Genomic DNA, 22,003 nt, shown 5'->3' with positions numbered 1-22,003 from the left:
ATCTTGAGAGTTTTAGTAACTATTAAATTTTAAGTCCCGGAGGATAGATCTCGTGGGTGAAGTTTAATTAACGTTTTTGGTTTTTTTCTCCCTTCTTGTTTCGGATTAAATGATTTGAGCTAAGATTTCTTTATATCTATGGAATTCTATTTAAGGGCCGTTTAGCAGCAGGAATATGAGTCTATAGGTCTATGTAAATTCTTAAAATTTGTGTACCAAATAGGAATTGTGAATACTAATACATATTTCAATTTTGGCCCAAAAATGAGCATTTGCAGTTCCACCTAAATAGGTGGAATTGGAATAGGTATTCCTATTCCAATTTTATTTATCCCCATTTTCTATTCTAGAATAGCTATTTCAGAATAACTATTCCAATTCCCATATTTCTATTCCTACTGCCAAATGAACCTTCCAAATAGATAATAGATTGGCATGGTATATTTGCACCTTTATTCGATTTTGCTTTTGGTTTGCATTGGTTATAATGATTTTAGATCATAACAATGATTTAATACTTAATTATGTCTTAATGTGGTATCTTTTATGTCAGAATTTTCTTAAATGACCTTTAGATACATTTTATTGAAATTTTTCATAGTTCATTTATTGTAAACTTTATGTTAGCTAGTTTTATTTTTAATTCTTTTTGCGTACCTTTTTAATTAGGTCACTTGACACTAATAGGGAAGGAGTTACAATTAAGATCTCACTTGATCTGAACTCCCTTTGGCAAAGCCTTTTCTTGTTGTATAGAAATCCTCACTTCTCTAAATTACACCATTCTTTAATAGCTAGGAATAAGAAAAAGTTGGGCAATTTATAGCCCAAAAGAAAATTTGGTGGAAAACCCAATTCCACAACAACTCCTATAGTTCTACTCTAGTTAGCCTTAAGTCTTGATTCTACTAGTTTCAATGTGGAATTGAAACACTTTAAAATTAAGAAATAATTCAGTTATTGTAGAATCATGTGTTTGAAGATGAAGAGAATCGTATGGGATTTTCCCTATTGGTGCCATGATCTTGCTCTAATCTTATTTTTTATAAGATTACATATGCAATGGAAGGATATAAAGGTAAATATGTATTACAATTAATTGATGATAAGGTGCCACTTCATCATTATTATGGGAATGTATTCAATAGTCTTAAATATTCAAAGGGTAAAAGTACAAAGTTGTGTCACCTTTCAGGCTAACTTATCAGAGTGATGGAATTTGAGTATTTATATCTAAAATTCAATTTTGTTCAAACATATGAATAAATTCATTCTAGCTAAGTTATATATGGTATCACACTTTTGCAATTGGAAATGTCTATTAAATGCATGTTTTATAGTAGTTTGTATCCAATTACTAAAAAAAATTATTTTAAAAAAGTGGTGTTTCAATAACTCTTACTATTTTTTATTATATTTTTTTAGTAACATATAAACACCATTTTATAGAGCTCGGAGTCAAGAACATTCTCGTATAGATTTTATAGTGTTTTAATTAGATATAGTATATTGTAATTTTAAAAAATTCTAGAAACACATCTTTTAACACTGAAAAAGATGTTAATTTTAACAAAGAAAAAATTATTAAATCATATCAAAAAAATTTAAAAATTATATGACATTATAGAGGAGAGAGTCCTCTTCTAGAATAAATAATTTTTGTCCTTTTTAGAATAGATTTGTTTTGAAAAATGTGGTGGAAGATGAAAACTATCAATTTTAGGTGAGTTGAAATTTGAATCATTATAAAAGAGAAAATATAGGTCTAAAGCCAATTTTTATTATTGAAAGTTCTAGCTATGTATGGTATCTATAACATAGTCTAAGATCAAAGTTAAATAATTTTATTTCCATATAATTTTGTGGTGGGAACTAGACCTCTAACTTTTAGCATTTTTCAATAGCTAAAAAATCATGTATACAAATTAGGAAAATGTATCAATTCTTATTCCAAATAATTATTAAAAATTATAATCTTAAACTTCATCCATTTCTACATATTTCATTAGTTTACTTCATTTTCAAATTCAAAATAATAATACCAATTTTATGTCACTAAATGTGAACAGTTATACTTTTGTTAGCCTTTTTCTTTACAAAATGGTGATATACATTTGTGCTTTTACCCATGAGGCAAATTTCTAATGTTGTCATTCTTTGTTTGTATGGGTACTTGGCTACTCAATTTGAATGGGTATTTTCTTTTTTTGTATGGGTACTTGGCTACCCAATTTGAAAGCCTCACCAGAGATATGGCCTTGTCATTTGACGAGTCTAGGGATTGTCTCTTTTAAACAGGTTTCACTGACTTTAGTTAGAATTTTCTATGCTTATCTAGAATAATTGATTATTTTGATGATAATATATCTATATGCTTGAGATTACATGGTTGATGTGATTAAATTAAATAAATATGCATTGTATGTGACACTTTGAATTCTAACATTTCTTGTAGCACCTCCATGTTGGTTCGCTAAGTCATCTTCAGCTCCATAAAATGTGTGTGTGTGTGTGTGTGTGTTAGTTTTATTATTGTAATTTAGTAATTGTAGAGTGTTAATATAGTTATTGTATTAAGTTTGTACATAAAAAAATGTTCTTATATATTCTTGAGTTACTTAAAAAGTAGTTGAACTTGTTATTTTAGTTCACTATTGAATATTACCAAATTATCTTGGTAAGGATTCTATTTTTAGTTTCATTACAATTACTCTTCAAATTAAAAAATGATAAAAACATAAATTTACGTAATGGGAAACATAATTTTGACCCAATTCAAGCTCATCTTATTGGATTGATAGTTAAATACATAACATATATGATATAAAGGTTTCTTAGTTACATATCGCTTCTTTGAGATTCAGAGTTACTTAAATAGATAGATCACAATTTAATATAGATAAAATTACTTTTTAATGTCATAATTGGAACGGTGTCAAGATGTGAAATGAGTTATTTAATTAATAGTTTTCCATGCTTTGTTGTAATGTAGTTCACTATTTTCAATCTCTAGGATCATTAGCGATCGAACAAAAATCCAAACTCCTCATTTCCAAAGAGTTAATCAACTAGAAGAAGAAGAGACTTTTTTTTTTATATAAAGACAAGACCCTCTTCGAAGGTACCTTCCTTCAATAGGTATAAGAACCCTAGAATAAACACAATATCAAAATTGTTCTTCATCATCCTCTCCATTCTCACAAGCTAGTTCTCATTCATTTTGACATTCCTCACTTAAAGCCAATAAAAGATTCAAATAATAATGAATACGGAGGACAATTTGTAATCACTAATTTTCACTTTCTCATAGTTAACCAATGAAATTATATATATTTTAATATAGCACCCTCTACTCTTCTAGATTTTCATGTAATCATTATATAAGAACCCAACACCTTTATCTTTGAGTTTAATATCTTGTAGTGAACAAATAATTATACTTTAAATGCACATAGATTGAAGCTACTACATATGACCCTTAAGGACTCTAGACCTTACAAGTTTTTATTGGATTTAAGAATTTTTTTGAAATGGTTAAGTGGGCATCCATGAAGGAGAAATTACTTTAACAATATAAAGATAATTGTAGGGAAGGGAATATGGGTGGACTTGATATATTAAAAAGAATGAAAAGAGGGTGAATCATTGGAGGACTATATGGAATATTTCTTATCAAAATTGAAAACTGTAGACACAATTGGTTGGGATATAAATTTCTCAAGTTGATCCTCTCTAGATAATTTCATGTCAATTTATTAGATGCATTAGATTTTATTGGGTGAGAATACATTTCCAAGCCTTGTTGGTAACACCTATGTTATTTTATAGAAATTCATTATGGGGCCAACTATGGGTTGATGAAAATATTGTAAAATACAAGATGCTCTATGACTCAGGTAACATGAATTTATTTGTGCCAATCTACATATGGGATTCTTTATAATTAATTATATCAAACAAAATTCTATGATACATTTGGGTATCGAGGGTGGGAACAAGGAACAATCCTTTTCAACAAGGTCTTTTTGATTTTTGTACTATTTTTTAATCCTAGTGAAAAAGCCTAGGAATGATATAAATTATACAAATAGGATGTTGTGTATTACTAAATACATGCATTTAGAATCATTGTAATGGATCTATTTGATTTAGAGTAGGAAATTTCCTTTGGAAGAGTGTCCCTTTACATTTTATAAGCTCTTGAACTTTGAATTTATTATTTCTTCAAGGCTATTTTATGTGGTATTTAGATTTGATGTTTTTGTATGGTCATGTGAACTATGGTTTTTCTTACTATTCAACAATAGTTGAGAGATGGACCAATTCAAGATTTTCCTTATAGAATTTTTCATATTCAACATATTTCAATGTCCTAAGATAAATCTGATGACCATTCCAAATTTAAAGGAAAAAGCCAAGGCCAAATTAACAACTCTTGTTAGAATTCCAGCATTCATGAAAGATGGTATTATTTTCCTCTCTTAAATCATTATCTTTCTTCCGTACTATATCGATATGAAAACACTTTATTGGCTAGGAAGGAAAAGATTTCAGGCCTTTCATATTTTAGTGTGCCTTGTCAAGTGTATCATGATGGTCAATATCCTATAGCTCATAGAGGGAGTAAAATTATATCTGAAATGTCAAATATAGAACCAAATTCAAGAAAGTAAGTATTTATCAAATAATAGATCTGGGATTTCAAGTCACATGCTTGTGATCCATCACTTACTCACTTTGATCTTTCAAGAACCATTAATTATTTTTAAAATGTAGGTTTTTTAGTGAACATTTTTTTTAGTTGCTTAGAACATTCTCTAAACTAATTTCCCTAGGATTAGGTGTGTGTGTTTGTGTCTGTGTAGCATACCTATATCTATATCTATATCTATATCTATGTACATATCTATATCAATATCTATATCTATATATGTGGCTTTAAGTGTGATCTTGTGATCTTGATTTTTACTCTACAAAATATGTATTGTAAAGTAGGCCAATTATGACATAGTGTGTGAAAATGTCTAATTTTATTAATATTCAATGATGTAGTTTTATATGCAATCTCATTGTTCCACATTTCATAAGTAATATTCAAACATATTATTACATTAAAAAGTATATTTTTAGAGTTCAATCAGCAATAATAAATGGTTGTGTATGCATGTTTCCTATATACTAAATTGATAATAAATAAGAGTGCTTATAGATTCAATGACATGTATTTTTGTATAAATTTTTAAATATGCATAGTGATGCATCATCAAAAAGAAGGTGATAAAGATATAGATTGTAAACAATACTTATAAAAGAAAGAGGGTGTCAAGACAAATATAACACATTCAATGATTCACTAATAAGCATAGAAGAAAAATGTAGATGGAATATAATAGATCTAGAAGAATCTCAACATCGAGAATGTAAAAAATGGTCCATAAGAACTCCAATCCACATCTTTACTCCTTTTTATGATGGATTACCAAACATGATTAATCGACTTGTCCCCTCCTTCTGTTTTAAACATATTGTCTCGTATTTACTCTCATTTTCTGTAACTGCAATCTGATACAAAATACACACAATTGAGTTCTAAAATGTTCTTACTGACAAATCCCGATTTCTGAAAAATTATACTTTTGCAAGGCAGAAAGATAAACTTATCACAAACACCACTTTGAAAATGTAATGTTCTAGATTGTTAGTTTCTTGAACCGTTATTACCTGATCAGCTTCTCTTTATAAAGGTTATGGTTTGAGAGAACTAACAATCTCTTAAGAAAAAATACTAAAGTTAAAATCATGTAGATAATAGGATTTCTGGTTAGATGTTTCATTGTGTGCTGGGGTGGATCCCCCTTATTGCAGATTGGGCATCTCTTACAAGCTTGTGGTCCTTTGATAGAGGACCATTGGCTTATGTATCAACCTTGCCGGTACTCCAAGCATATCCATGTTTACAGCTCAGGAACTTGCAGTTGGGCAGCTTAATTCAGTAGTTTGTTGGACTCATATTTTGTGGGGTATGTCCTACATTAGATGCCCCACTGTCTGTAAGTGCACCTTTCTCTGACAGCCTTGTCTCTCCTCCATGAATACGTCCCAGTGCATACACCAACACTATCTGGCCTACATGTGTGCTAGTATGCTATACGTTTCAGCAGTGGCCTTTACAGGCACTTCTTTAATCTTAATTATGCCGTGTTCTTTGTGGATCTAACTTTTATGACTTAGGTTTATATGTCATATAATAGTTAAAGATCTTCAAATAGTTGCTGGAGATTGAATTTTTATTTGTATTTTTAGTTCCTGTCAGAGAATTATGACAGCAGCTCTGTTTTTATTACAGCCAATCGAAATTTATTATTGTTAATATATTGTATTTTGAAAAAAATCCAACAGAAATGAGAGATATTCTTTTGAATAAAAAATTACCTAGAAAATTAGACTAAATGGATTGACATTGCGAAAATGTAAACAAAATTAAAGAATCTGTGATAATTTGTGTACATAAAAGTTTGAAAATTAATAAAATTATAAACATAAAAGATGAATATAAAGGTTTTTAAATTTTTTTAAAAATTATAATAAAAAAGTATGTTAATGAACTTTTAGTTTTTTGGTGAAGTTGATTTTTTTTAATGAGTCTATCATAGATTGAATTTATTACCAATACAATAAAAATAGATGATGTTATTGCTTTTAGAATTATTCTATTTTATATATTTCATGTGTCTTGTTTGTTGTAATTAGGCTTTTTAATTTTAAAGTTATATTTTATTTTACTTTATTTTAGAATCCAAGTCTTGGATTGAATTAATGTACATTGTTAGCATTTTTTATTCTTCCTTTTGACAAAGATTTTGCTATTCTAATATTCTTAAGATTGTTAGCATTGTGTATTTTAGTTTCATTTCAATTTGTGTTGATTTCAACTTGTTTTTAAAAATACACATAGCATGGCCTTAGCACATAACAAAATGGTAAATACACTAGTGTAAAAGTAATTGGTATGGAACACCATTTATATAAAAATACCCAACAAATTCAGAATTATCTGTCCAAGTTCATGATAGCCCCAATAATGGATAGATATACACTATGAACTAACCTATGAATCGTGGAAAGCTACAAGCATAAAAGGAAATTTGAAATATCTAATGAGATGATTCAAGAGCTATAGAAATAGTTGAGAAAAATCATAGTTGTGAGAAGGGAACTCATTCACAGACTAAATGAGAGTTTGGACTATATTGGCAATTGTCTAAAGGTTCTATTTTTGAAAAATCTAGAGATGTAATTGTAGAATTGATGGAAAAGAATCAAAATCTCAAAGACAAATTGGCCAACTTAAAAAGAGAAATGGAAAGTCAATTAGTCAGAATGTGTGAAGACCTTGAAGGAAAAAGAGTTGTTGAAGAAGCTAGGAGAGTTGTAGAGGATGTTAAAAAAAAAATTGAGAATACATTACTTGAAAAGGATGAATAACTTTGTAGTATATTCTAGGAGAAATATATCATGTCTGAACACCTTCATGCAAATACAATGGAAAATAAGGAGACTGTAACTAAGAATCACATGATGAAAGAATAAAATGAGAGATTCAAGGAAAGAACTACGAATTGAGAAGGATACAAATGGGAAGATAAAGAAATATAGTAAAATCTTGCAAAATCTTGATGAGAAACTAAAGAACCAAAGAAGACTTAATGGTAGAATTGGTCTTGTTTAGAAAGACCAAGAAGCAAAAATTATTGTTAGAACATCTACAGATGAATCCAAGAAGAAACAACATAGCCTAAGGGAAACCAAAAAACATCTAGGTAAGTGGTTTAAAATAATCACTTGTTTCAACTATGGAAATATAGGCCATACTATAAATATGTATAGAAGAAAGCATGTTGATAAATCCAATTCATTTGAAGATTGCTGCTATAATTTTTGTAAGTATGGACATGCTACATATGAGTGTAATTATAAAACTATATACAATAATACTTTTAATGGTTAGTGTTACACATGCAATAAGTATGAACATATAGATGGGGAATGCAGATCTAAGATAGTAGCATCACATGTTAAATCTGTTAACTTCTATAGAAGGGAATGTAGAAAATATAGACATTTAATAGAGAATTGCATATTTATAGATGGTGGAGAAAATCCTAGAAATTATTTTTTAGTACTATTTTTTAATGCAATAAGATTGTCCACATATAGAAAAATATCACAAGTTCAAGAACTAGTCACCTAACCATTTATAGAAAGGAAAAATGAAGAGTCTTGTGAGTCTTGATGATGTCAAAAATGAAATGAAGATGACATGGAAAAAGAAGGAAGAGAAATTGGAATGGGTATATTCCTCTAGAGAAACATCACCATCTTATGGTACAATATATTCATCTTCAAACTAAGCACAACACTTACTTAAGGGGAACACACAAAAAGAAAACTTATCTACTAATCCCCATACTTAAGAATAGAATGATAGAGTTGCAAGTTATGGTGCAATGGTATGCTAGGTTAGCTTTTGAAAAGAATTTGAAAAGTTAGCTATTCATTTATTGAATTATTGAAAGATTTCATAAGATACTTTAAAATGTAATCGATCATAACAATTAAAAAGACACTAACTTGAGTATATATTTGTTAATCGATGATAAGACACTATTCCTACATTTTTATTTTTTCTTTAGTGGTGAAAAGATGGTGAGTTTACTAGTCAAGTAGAACAAATAACATCCCAAGCAGTGTTGTTCAAGATGCTTACAAGATTGTAAATAAAGATGTAATCTATTGTTAGAAAGTAAAGTCCACCAAGATAACTTGGGGGGTGGGGGGGTGAATACATTATCCAATCAAAACAACTTTTATCAACCTTATTAACTCTAAAACATGTAATCATCAAATGCAATAACCATAAGAAGATAACCATACACAATAACACTAGATTTGTTGACTAGAGAAACCCTTGATCAGAGGGAAAGCCCTGGAAGGGATGGTACCCACAAAATGATGTACTAATATATCAATTCCTTGCAAGAGGATGGAACCCATTAGGCATCAATGAAATACATTTAGTATATATCAGTCCACAATAGGAGACTTTGAATCCATGTTAGGAGTTGTGCCAACCCTATTAGGAGTTGTGAAAAGTAGAAGCACCTACTATCCAAACAGCTTCAGGGGAAAGACCACCGAACTCACTATCCAACAATCCTTAGTTTTATTCCTTTTAGAACAATACAAATGATAAACTATCCTCTAGCACTCTCTACCAAATATAATCACTTTTCTCATTCACCTTGCCCCTTCTATACCAAACACTTCTCAAATCTCAATACCCAGTTCAAAAAATTGCATCGCACAAATCCCTTAGATCGCTTACTCACATGTAATTCACACTTATAATTCAGTTAGATATACTTACTTTAATACCACACCTAAACATAAGAAAAAATAACTTTCCTTTATACCAAGTCTTCAAATCAATTTATTGAGTCATCCTTGAGGCTTTCTCAATTACAATTATAATAAGACCTCATTAAGATAAAGAAATACACATTTCATTATGATTACATAACACTATTAGCTCAAAGTATTCACAAATATTTACACATTCAAACTTAGACTTTCTATTCTTAGTCACATCATCATTGTGATGTCTTCTACCAGATTCTATCTCTATTAGGAGATATAATCCAATTTCTAAAAATTGCTTCTTGAGAACTCTATCTATATACTATCTTTTATAAATCTTTAGTAACTATCACCATTCTTCAACTTTCTACATGCACTTATAGCCACATCATCAAAACAATCTATAGAACATATCCTCAACTAATCTTGACCTCATCTTCAATCCTCAAACCTCATGATCTCAAACTTTGGTTGATGCTCTATCAATCTTCATAGAATAACTAGTATGATGACATCAATGAAAAAAACTACCATGAACACAACATATAGTCATACCAACAATCTCCCAAATGCTCTAGCAATGTTAAGATACTCTCCCATATGAATATTATTAGCATCCATGCTAGCAACCTCCCCATTTGGCATTGATGGAAATATAGATGAAAAAATCTAAGTAGCAAGAATACCAAACATGTAACTCTAGTGTTGTACCTTTTCTTTTCAAATCCTCTTCATCAATCGAATCTAAATCTTGGGAAGAACTCTCCTTTGTTGATATACTTTCTCAATTGTCATCAATATTCTCTCCATTGAATATTTTTCATGTACAAATCTCCCCCATTTACATCAATGAAAAATGTGTTATTATGTCAATTCTATTGCAAAAATAAGCTCAAATGTTTAAAGACAATATTAAATACCAGCTACCAAGATTCCTTCATAACTCACCTCAAACACAAATACTCCCCCATAGAGGAAGAATCCAACATCTAGTCCAGATGAATAATGGTGATCTATACCACTAAATTGATGCAATCTCTACATCATATACTCCAAAGTAGGTCAGGGCATAACCCCAAACATACCTCTCAAATACTCAACTTTATCCTTTAGCAAAGGCTTTATAAATATGTCTACCATTTGCTCCTTTGTGCTGATATATTGTAGTCTAGACTCTTTTTCTTCAATTTTCTCTCTCAAAACATGATACTTAATAGATATATTTTTTGTCTTAGAATGTAACATAGGATTCTTAGACATACATTATACTTGTTTTATCACAATGTTGTTGGAAATCATATTGGGAAACAAGATACTAAGAGGAGGGGGGTGAATTATGATCTATATGACTTTTAGCTTCTTAAACAAAATAATAGATTAACTAAATTAACTCCTAATCTATCTAATATCTTAGATCATATATCATATAATCATGAATTATAAAACTAAAATGAATCTAACTATGCATGTCATCGATGAAAATAGTAACACATAACACAAAGATTTTGGTGTCCCAAAAACCCTCCAAGGTGAAGGTAAAACTAGGGTGGGGATGACACCCACAAATATTTACTGCTACAACAAAAAAATTCACTTGTTATGGCTACAATTTGATCACTTTTGACGATCTACCCTATGAGGGGTATGCTCGATTAAAATTAATACAAGACTATTAAGTCTACCTTGATTAAAGGATTTACACTTAAAATGAAGTAAGCACTTTGTTAGGAGATTTAACAAGGTCTGCTAAAATTACTCTCTTAAGAGATTTGAACTGATACACTGGTTAGAATGTCTCAATATCTAATCCTTCATTTTTCTCTATGTAGCTTATTATAGATCTCCTTTCTTCAATGTCTAAATTTGATCTTCTTATCTATTTATCATGTTCTGCCCATTACTACTAGGTTGCTCTATCTAATCTCTCTATAAAAATTATCATTCCTCACTTTGTGCTTAGCCATTTTGCACATTCATAAACATCCTTTGAATTCCTTCTCACTCTTTCTCTCATATACTTGTTTAGAGTTTGGTACCTTCTTAAATAGACAATCATGGAAGGTTCTAGATCAAGAACAATGATCTAGAATACATTCTTTTGTCGTTTAACCCTTCTAATTATTTGATTGGTTAATTTTTCTTTCTTGGGATTAATGCCTTCTAACCAAATGTGTAATTTTCTCCTTGGGCCTCTCTACAATCCATAAATTTTGCATAGAAGTTGGTTAAAATTATTTACATAAGTGTTTGTGTCATTACAAACACATATGCCAAAATTAGTTTACTCAGCAATTGAATATCTTGACACCCAGTCATAACTAACATTCATGTTGTCTCTTTGCTTCTATAGGCTTGACATATACTAAATTACTTGGCATAAGTTAACTTTACATTACTCAGCCTCCATATGTTTCACTTAGCATGTATAGTAGCTTGGTCACTACTGGGGTGCTTGACAACCTTTGACTTGCTTGACATGTAGTGATATATATAAAAAAGTCATGTAGCTCGCCCTTCTCTAGATGGCACGGTCATAGTGATGACCAACCAACATTGCCTAGGAAATGACTAAGTCTTGGATACTAATAGGAAAAAAGGCTTTGATATCAAAATCTCCCCCTTTGACATTAGTGGTAAAAACACTTTGTCATGACTTAGCAATCCGTTCAAAATTACAAAAAATTGCATTCCCCCCTAGAGTGTAATTATTTCTCCAAAAAATTGACTCTTCTATACAAATATATACATGTCTTTGCATACTTGTGTGATCAATGATGCTAACTCGTCTCAGTCTTATTTTCCTTTGATTATTTTGATCTAATTTTCCCTATGAATGATTGATGTCATGACGATTTCTCCCTTTTTTGTGACACTTTATGGGTTAGGGTTTGTAAGGGTTAGCTTATACATGTCCAAAAAAATTTTGTGATTTGATAAAATCACCTCTAATCCTTGATTCGATCTAGCTCTTACTGATTCTAGGACCTAAATCTAGATTTCTAGCTAGGCAACTAGATTAATTAAGTTATCTACAATTGAGAGATATAGATCTCTTTTAACTAGATTTCATGCAACTAATAGCTCTTTCTGAATTATTTCCAACTAGGGTAGCAACATGATTTGAATTGTAATCAATTCATTTCTAATCATGCCATCTTTTTCCATTATCTTGGCTAATCTTCCTTGATCAAATGTTAATTTATTATATGAATGTGAGCTTGATTTTGCATTCTTTCTCAATGAAATAGTACAAGCTTTTAAATCTACTTGTATTTGATCAATGGAGTGTTAATGCTCCATAGTGAAGAAATCAACATCATAAATTTTCATATAAAAAGAATGAATAGTTGTCAAACTTCCTTCCAGACTAGTGGTAAGATTAGAAATCTTAACTTGCCTTATTGCAAGTTCTATTGAGACTTTCTCTATTACTTTGTGCTCAAACCCTTTCTCGGACCATCTCATCATCTTACCATTGGTCTCTATATCTTCATTATGTACTTTGTCAACTATATACACTAATTGATCCAAAATTGGATGTTTCTTATTTACATCATGTATATCAAAAGAATTTATAAAAATCTCCTTAATTTCATGGAGTACCTACTTTTGTTTGAACTCTCACCTTAGTAGCTCTTTCTTTATCTTGTGACTCAATGAAACTTGTAAATTTTTCATTTTCTCTAGGGTCATGTTGTCAAGGTCATATTTTGGTAATGTGATCACCTCATCTAGACTAACTATTGCCTCTAGTGTATCAATATTTTGTGGCACTAACTATGACTAAGGGATAATGGCACTAGGTAGTGATATCTATAATTGTTTCCCCTTAGTACTTAGTCTAGGTTTAGTTGATTTCTCCTGTTGAATAGATGTAATAGTTAATGGATTAGTAGAAATGACACTCAACAACTAAATAAGATCTTGAATATCATCTTTCTCTTTTGGCTTCTCAGTCTCTCCTGATTCTATCATCTTTTCTTCCTCTTTGATATCTTGTGCAGATTGATCTACTTTAGCTTTCTCATTTTCTTTTTCATTATTCACATGAGTAAACCATGGTAGAACAATGACTGCCTTACCCCGCTACTTGACACTCATGTTACGAAATAATTGTAACTAACAAAACTTGAAAACAATTAGTTTGCACTATCAATCTAGCGATAGTCTTGTATCTATAACAAAGCTAGATTGGTGCATAGGGGACAAGTGTCTGATGTAATTGATTCCACATTTTTCTATTGGAAATACAATAGGGAAACTAAACTTTGAGGGGGGGAGGGCGGTGGTGAATCATTCCTTTAGTACTTTAACCCTTGAAATAATTTACCACACATCCATCTCACAATTTGCATGTAAATTGAAATAGCTATTAAACATATTCATCCATAACATGAAAGAAAATAACATTCAACAAATGTATGACACAAGATATTTGGTTACCTAGAAATGCTCCAATGAGAAAGTAAAATTGGGGTGAGGATGACACCCACAAATCTCCAGTACTACAATAATAAAGTGTATCCAATGAAGGCTAAAATGTTTGATCATAAACTATGATCTACCCTATGAAAGATATGCCCTATTAAAGGCTTACAAGATTGTTAGATCTTACCTTGTTAAAGGATTCCAACACATTGCTAGAAGTGTGCCTGATTAAAGGACTTCCTTACAATGAAGTAAGAAACTTGTTAAAGGATTTACAATAGCATGTTAGGACTACTCTATTAAGAGATTTAACTAATTCACTTGTTAGAATGTCTTAGTAATGATCCTTTAGTTAGCACTCTACTACTAGATAAAAGATCACCTCTTTCTTGATGTGTACTTGATCTTATCTAATATATATCAATTATCTCCTCTATCCCTTTCCTCTATTCTTCTCTAACTAATTCGACAATATATCTCAATTCAAAAATCCTTAGTCACCATGAATGCTCTGTTTGTGCATGCAAACTTCTCTCTTCACTTCTTCCACACTTTTTCATACATACAATGTTTTGGGTTTTTCCTCCTTAAGAAGACTTAGGTGACTTAGGGTTACGTATGAATCAATGATTGTGATTCACCCATCTTGCTACTCAAAACATCCCTTCAACTAATTGGTTGCATGTACTACATAGGGATCCTCAATATAGATTTTTCCTTATCATCTAGAATTGCAAAACAATCCTTAAGTTAGCTAAAAAATGCTTTACATAGAAGTTTGTGCCATTACAAACAACTATGTCCAAAACTATTTATTTGACACTTGAAGTGTTTGATTCTCAATATCCACTATCTCTTCAATGTTGTAACTCAGCCTCTGAATGACTCAACATCCATTGATCACTTAGCATTTAAATGACTCCGCACATACTATTTACTTGGCACTTGGGTGACTCAACACTTACTAGCTGCTTGACATATACTATATATATCTTTCCTTGATATACTCCATCTGACAAATTATGCTCGACATACATTACTTGTTTGGCATGAACTAAGTAAATGACTTAAGTGTATTGTCACTCATATGTCAAAAACCAATCTAAGATTAACAATCTCCCTCTTTGCCATGAGTGGAAAAAATACTCGGTCATGCATGAATATCCTTATCTCTTGAGCATAACTTAGATAATCTTTATCCTTTACCTAACATAACTACAAATTTTCAAAACCTCAAGATTTTGCAAAAACTTGTGACTGATCAATCATACCTCAAAATTCTATAACTCCCCCTGAGTTGATTGTTCTATTCTGAATTGAAATTGAATACTGTTGTTGAGTAGATCTATTGTGGTGACTTAATTTCTTTGTTTGGTCTCCCCCAAAACTTATGCTCACCGTTCATGCATTCTCCCCCTTTTTTCATTTTCTCCCCCTTCATTCATTCTCCCCCTTTTGATGCTTATCTCATGGGTTGTACACAAATTGTGTGTTTGTCCAAGAAAGATTTATAGACCATCATTATCTTTAGTGATGCATCCCAATTGCAACATGCTACCTCCAAAGATTTTATCTATATGTCTAACTCAGCAACAAGGGTGACAACCTTCATGTGTAGAAAGATGGGGATCTTTCTTCAAAAATGTCCTTACATAGGCTAGTTCCTTGTGTAACACCTCAAAATTTATAACTCCCCTTGAGTTAATATGTTTGTTCTGTATCCAAAAAAATTTCTACATTCTGAGTAGATTTGTCTTTGTTGATACTCTTTGACTTCAATGCACTTATACTCTTTCATGTTGCTCTATTTCTATTGCTGCATTGTATTTCTCCCCGTTTCTTTATTCTCCTCCATAGGATATTCTTCCCCTTTTTACCTATCTCCCCCTTTTTAACACTTATGTCAAATGGTCTATACATGGATAGTGTGTTTGTCCAAAAATGATTTATGGACCTACATTATGATTTTAAGAGCTGCATCCCAATTGTCACATACAACATCTAATAACTTTATTTGGATAGCAAGCTCGACATCAAGGTGTACTAGGCCATCTAGAGTAGAAAGATTGGGGTCTTTCTTCAATAGATTTTTTGCATAACCTAGTTCCTTCTGTAGTATTTCCATGTGAGGGGTGAGCTATGTTTGGATACATGTCAATTTGGCTCTTATGCTAGCCTCTTCTACTATTAACATAGCTAATTGACTTTGTGTTTGAAGCAATGTATTTAAATACTTCTCACTCTGAGCAAGTTTTAGAGGTAGCCTTGTACCTGATATGTTGAGATTTCTCTCCAGGCTCAGAATGTGATGTTTAGTTTCTTAGGTGAAGAGTGTAGGGTCACACAATTTGGTATATAATGAGAATATATTCTCAAGTATCTTCTTCAATTCCTCAACCTTTGTTTCTAATGCAACTTGAGTTAGTGCTATATCACCAAATATTTTCTCATTTACCTTGTTCCAAAATTTCTTTTCAAACCACTCTATAAGTAAAGCATTAGTGTCAATGTCTTCATTATTAACCTTTTCCACTATATCTAACAATTCTTCTAGTAGTGTCATTATTTCTTTAGGAGTTGGTAGGCTAGATGCATCTAAAAAGATTTCTTTAATGTCTTGAAGTGCTTGCTTCTACCTTAGCTCTCTCCTAAGCATTTCTTAATGCTTTTTCTTCTCTAAATCTTGTTGCAAAATGCTTATTTGCTCAAATGTCATTGTATCATAGTCAAATTTAGGAATAACTATCTCTTCATAAAGAGTGATGTCTCCATAGAGAGTTACTTTATCAAATTTTGAAGAGCTTGAGCCTAGCACTAAGATTTGCAATGGTATAGCTTTTGTGCTCAACTTCTAAAGAGCTTTTGAAGGAGAAGTGCTAGATGTTAGTAGAGTTACTAGTGCTTGGATGGCTTCTTGCTCCTTTACCTTAGGTGTTTTCTCATCTTCTTTAGATTTTCTCTTATCTATCATAATGACTTGAATAACACTTTGTCCCTGTGCTTTAGGTATAGAAGAATCTATCTGTCCTATTTCCTACTATACATTTGTATCTTTTTCTTCTTCTACAATTTTCATTTGCTCAGTTGTGACAAGTGTATCAACCTTAGTAGATGTATCTAATGTAGTTTGAATTAAAGGTTGCACTTGAGTAACTAAAAGGATGGAAAAAGGTGGTTCTTTTGGATTCACCTTGTCCCTTATGATATCAGTTACTACCTTTTTGAGCTCATCTATACTAACCACTTGAGACTAGATTTTTCACTTAACATTGCTTGTAGTGTAGGCTGGTCCAATATTTTCTTCATCATCTGCAGTTAGTGGATTGATGTTTTGAGCTAAAGCATCAAGAATATCCTTGACAATAATAGTCTCAGTTGACTTGACTCTGTCATGTGGGGGACTAACACTTGGCACTTGTGTGTCCTGCACACTCTATTCATCTTGTTGTTGTTCAGTTGTTTCCTTGTCATTAGTTTTTTTTTTAGTTTCCTCCCCCATTGTATCATCTTTCTTATCATCTTCTTGTTTGTCTTCATCTTCTTTGTCATCTTAATCTTTATCATCATCTTTTCCCTCAAAAGGGTCACCTTCTCCTTACTTTACAGTGGTCAACCCATATATAAGTTCCCATATTTAGGTGGATCTCTTGACCACATCTTCAATATTGTTTTGTAGAATGTTGAAGGCTCTATACTTAGGTGTAAACCTAACTCCATATTTCTTAGCAACCTTAGCAATCTTCCCTTTTGTCAATATTTGTTTTTCCAAATTTAAACAATAGTGTCATTTTTGCTCAATTAAATTATATAATTTCTTGGGTATTGAGTTAGAAAATTCTAATGGTGTAGTCTTAAATTTAGATGCATATAGGGCTTCTTCTACTAACTTATGTTCTTCTTTCTCAAGTTTCTCAAAATCAATATGCTTAAAACTAGACAAATCTGCATTATTCTTGACATTTTCACATAAGTTTTCAATATCAAAAAGTGGTTTGTGACTTACCACTTTGAATTGGCTTATGTCATATGATTCAATTCTTTCTTCATCTAAATCCAACTATGCAAAATATTTTCTTCTTTGCTTCTTCTACATTTGCCCTCCTTACTCTATTTGTTTGGATTTCTCCTTTGCATTTTGTGTTGTGGCATGTGTTCTCACTCTGGTGGTAGCTGCACTTGGCTTGGCTAGGCTAGGTTTTGCAATTTTCTATGCCTTAGCCATAGGTTGTGGCTTAGTCTTTCTCTTCTTTGGCTCAACTTGTTAGGGTGCTTCCTTGGCTTCTTCTTCCTTGGCACCTTCTACTTCTTCTTCCTTGTCCTCTCCCATGCTTTGGCTTGATGCCAGAGGTCCTTGTGTTTTTTCTTTCTCTTCTTCATCATCCTCTTCATCTTCTTCCTCAGTTGCACCTTCACCAAATTTAGCCTTTAGCTTCTTAACTAGCCTATATTTTTTCATGTATGGAGGCAATGTTCAACTCCATGACCTAATTTTTGATTTTACCATTTCATAGTTGCCAAATATCTTTGTACTTTTGTCAATGCCCTCCACTAGAAGTGCAGTGATTGTTGTTGATGTTTTATCAACATTAATCTCATATCCAAGTGGCCTTAACCATATGACCCTTGGTGTGGCAGCTTGCACATATATGTAGTCAAGATCAACATGAAAACATATATCATTGTAATGTTTCTCAACCAAAGAAACTAGTATCCTCATTCTTTCTTTCATGGATTTCTTAAAATCTTCAAAATAGCTAGTCATCAATGTTTCAAAATTTTCACCCATCTAACCAATGAATTCATTGATCTACACTGCTATTGATCTATTTGTTTTCCATCTTACTATGCTAAAGGAGGAACAAATATTATGTACATAGAAGAATATGCAAGCAAGTATTGCACCAAACTTGCATTGTGCACTTTTGGTTTTCCTTATAGCTCCAAGGTTCTCCATCAGTTGTTGTAGCTAAAGTTGTGCCAAATCATATGTATGATCTTTCTTTACAATTTTATAACTGAAATCTACTACAATACAGGGTTCACTATTCAATCTGCTAGATTGATAGAATTTGTGTGAGATTATCCTAATAGCAAAGTCTAGTAGAGGATCAGTGATAATATCAATTGTCATGCCTCTTTTGTTCCATTTTGTCCCTATGTTTTTCTCTGTCACTTCCTTGGAGTCACTCCTCAAAGTCTTGGGCTGATCTAGGGTTGGGTAGCTAGTAACCCTATGAATTATCCTTTTTAATATCTAAATCATTCAACCTTCTAGCCATAAGGATCCATCATGTATTCAGTTTAACACAATTCTAATCCATTCAGTCTTGAAAACACTAGGAAAATCTAGGGAACGGTTCAAACCCTTTCTCTCAACTATTTTATATTCTTCTTTTAGAATACTATTATCATATAATCTATCATAAGCTTCTTTGATTTCTAAGTCCCCAATGCTACCAATTTTACAATTGCAACATTTCCTTACATCTTGAACCATAATAACATTTAACAAGATCATTGATAGTGCACCAGAGGGATCTTGTTTATACGCTATGCCAGGGATGACCTTGAATATGGGTTGTTTAACCTCGTTACTAACAAGATAAGAATTTAAAACCTCTTTTCCTTCTACATTCCTTGAACTATATGCCATTTGTCAAACTAGGGTTTTGTGAAAGTAAAACTATGTAGCTTGACTTGTGATAAATACCTTGTAAAATTTGTATGCTAGTGTGAGATCATCACGAAAATCTTTGCAAACATGTCAAACAAGTTTCTAAGTCACCTTTTGCTCTGTTTTCTCTTGCTCAAATTTGAAATGATGAAGAATGAGTGAGAAATGACCATATACCCTTCAAAACCTTTGCATTTTAATGCTTAGTGCTTGTACAACTATTAACTCAGCATCAACTTGATTTTAGAATCATTCAACATCCATTAATATTACCATCACTCAATAACTACTATGAATTTGGCATCAACTAACCAAGTTTCTAGCTCAACATTAACTAGCATTCCACTCGACATCCATTCAAAACTTTCCATGCTCAGTAACAACATGAAAACTTAAAGATTTAATCTTGAATTTTCAACATCTTGCATCTTGATTCATGTTAATGTAGTCCTTTTAGTACTAACTTCTTTTGGAACTGATGTATGATATAACACTTTAAATATCAGTCCCACATACCTCTTGATTGTTCAATTTGATGAGGTGTTATCACCTGACCCATTGGGTGAAGTGATCTCTTTTGCATTTTATGTGCTACAAGTATCTTTCTTTTTCCATGTCTTAGTCATCTAATTTCTGATGTATTCAACATTTGCCTTGCCTTTGCCTTTATCAAATTCACAACTTGGTGCATTTGACCTAGTTGGACAATGCTTGCTAATGTGACCAATCTTCATATAGCTAAAGCATGTGGTTTGACTCAACGACCTTTTGTAATTACCACTAAAGTGTGTTCTAATACAATTCTTAGGAATATGTCCATATTCTTGACAATAATGATAGCTATGTCTTGTTTTGTAATCCCAATTATAATTTTTGCCATTGTTTCTTACCTTTTCTTACCTATTTGATGACCACATGGATTTTGATCCAAAATCAAAAGCTCTATGTCCATACTTCTAACAATTGTAGCAATATCCTTCAAATTTTTATTTTTGCTTGGTCTTGGTTCTACATTCATATGCATGATGACCTTGTTTGTTGCACTTATGACAATGAGCCATGTTCTTAGGCTTGACATTCTAATTTGTATTGTTGGTCCTGCATATATTGGTAGTATGTCCTTTCTTTCCACAATTATGACAAGTAGGTTTGGAGTTCATACCTTTGTTGTTCCTTTCTTGAGCAACTTTGGATGATTCTCCTTCTTCAGTGCTTATGTAGCCCAATCTTGATGTACCTCTGTTGGATCTAGGGGATTTCATTAATTGCTCAAAATATTTGATGGCTTCATTTGGCTTGTTGAAACTTTCAAAAAATTCCTTTTCTCTTTTTAGGTCACTTTGCAATTGTTCATTCTATAACTTCAATGTAGTTATCTTAATGTCCTTGACATTCAGTTCATAGTTGGCATTCATCATTTGACTTAGAGTAGCCAGAATTCTTTTGTCTTCTTCAATCATGGATTTGTCTTCCATGGCTTTCTTCTTTTGTTCAGTCACCTCACATAGTAGTATAGCTTGTGATTCTTGCTCCAACTTGAGATTTTTGATTTCTTCAACTTGAATTTTGTTCTTTTCCATTAGATCTACAACTACTACATCAAATTCACTGGAGTTACCATATGAAAATAGCTTGTGTGTGTCTATCTCTTTGTATAGTATGTCATTCTCCACAATAGAAATTTCTTTCCTTCTCTTCAAGGAACTCTTTAAAGCATCTCTAGCTTCATTCAGTTGATGTAGTATAAGATGTATTTCAATCTCCTGGTTCTTAATAGTCTTTCCCAATTTGTAGACTTCCATTTCAAGATCTTTCCTCTACTTATCTATCAAAGAACAAGGCTATGATACCAATTTTTGGAATTACAAGTAAGAAAGGAGTAAACTTCTGAGAGGGGGGGTAGGTTGAATTAGGAGTTTAAACTTGAACCCATAAAACTTTCACAATTCATACATCACATGCATTATTATACTAAAATAACATATAAAGAATATGCATCAATCATGTAAACATGTAATCAAACACACACTTAACACCAAATATGATTAACCAAAAATAGTCCAAGTGAGAAGGCAAAATTGGGGTGGGGATGACAACTAAAAATCTTTATTACTATAGCAATAAAGTGTATCTAATTAAGGTTATAATGGTTTGATCATCAATCATGATCTGCCCTATCAAAGGGCTGCCTTGTTAAAGGCTTACAAGGACTATTAAGTCCCACCTTTTTAGAGGATTTAAAAACCCTGTTAGAAGTGTGCTTGGTTAGAGGACTTCAACTTAAAATTAAGTAATCACCCTATTAAAGGATTTCATATAGAGATTTAACTAAAATCACCTGTCAAAATGTCTTAGCATAGATCCTATAGTTGGCACTTGCTTTCCTGATAATAGATCACCTCTATCCAATCTCTGGTTGATCCTTCACAATTTTATGTATCAATGTTGTATTCTCTATCCTCTATTCTTTACTTAACTAATTTT

This window comes from Cupressus sempervirens, chromosome 7, assembly GCF_028749045.1.
Source record: "Cupressus sempervirens isolate cs-2001-9-10 chromosome 7, ASM2874904v1, whole genome shotgun sequence".
Lineage (NCBI taxonomy): Eukaryota > Viridiplantae > Streptophyta > Pinopsida > Cupressales > Cupressaceae > Cupressus > Cupressus sempervirens.
This window is presented reverse-complemented; position numbering follows the sequence as displayed.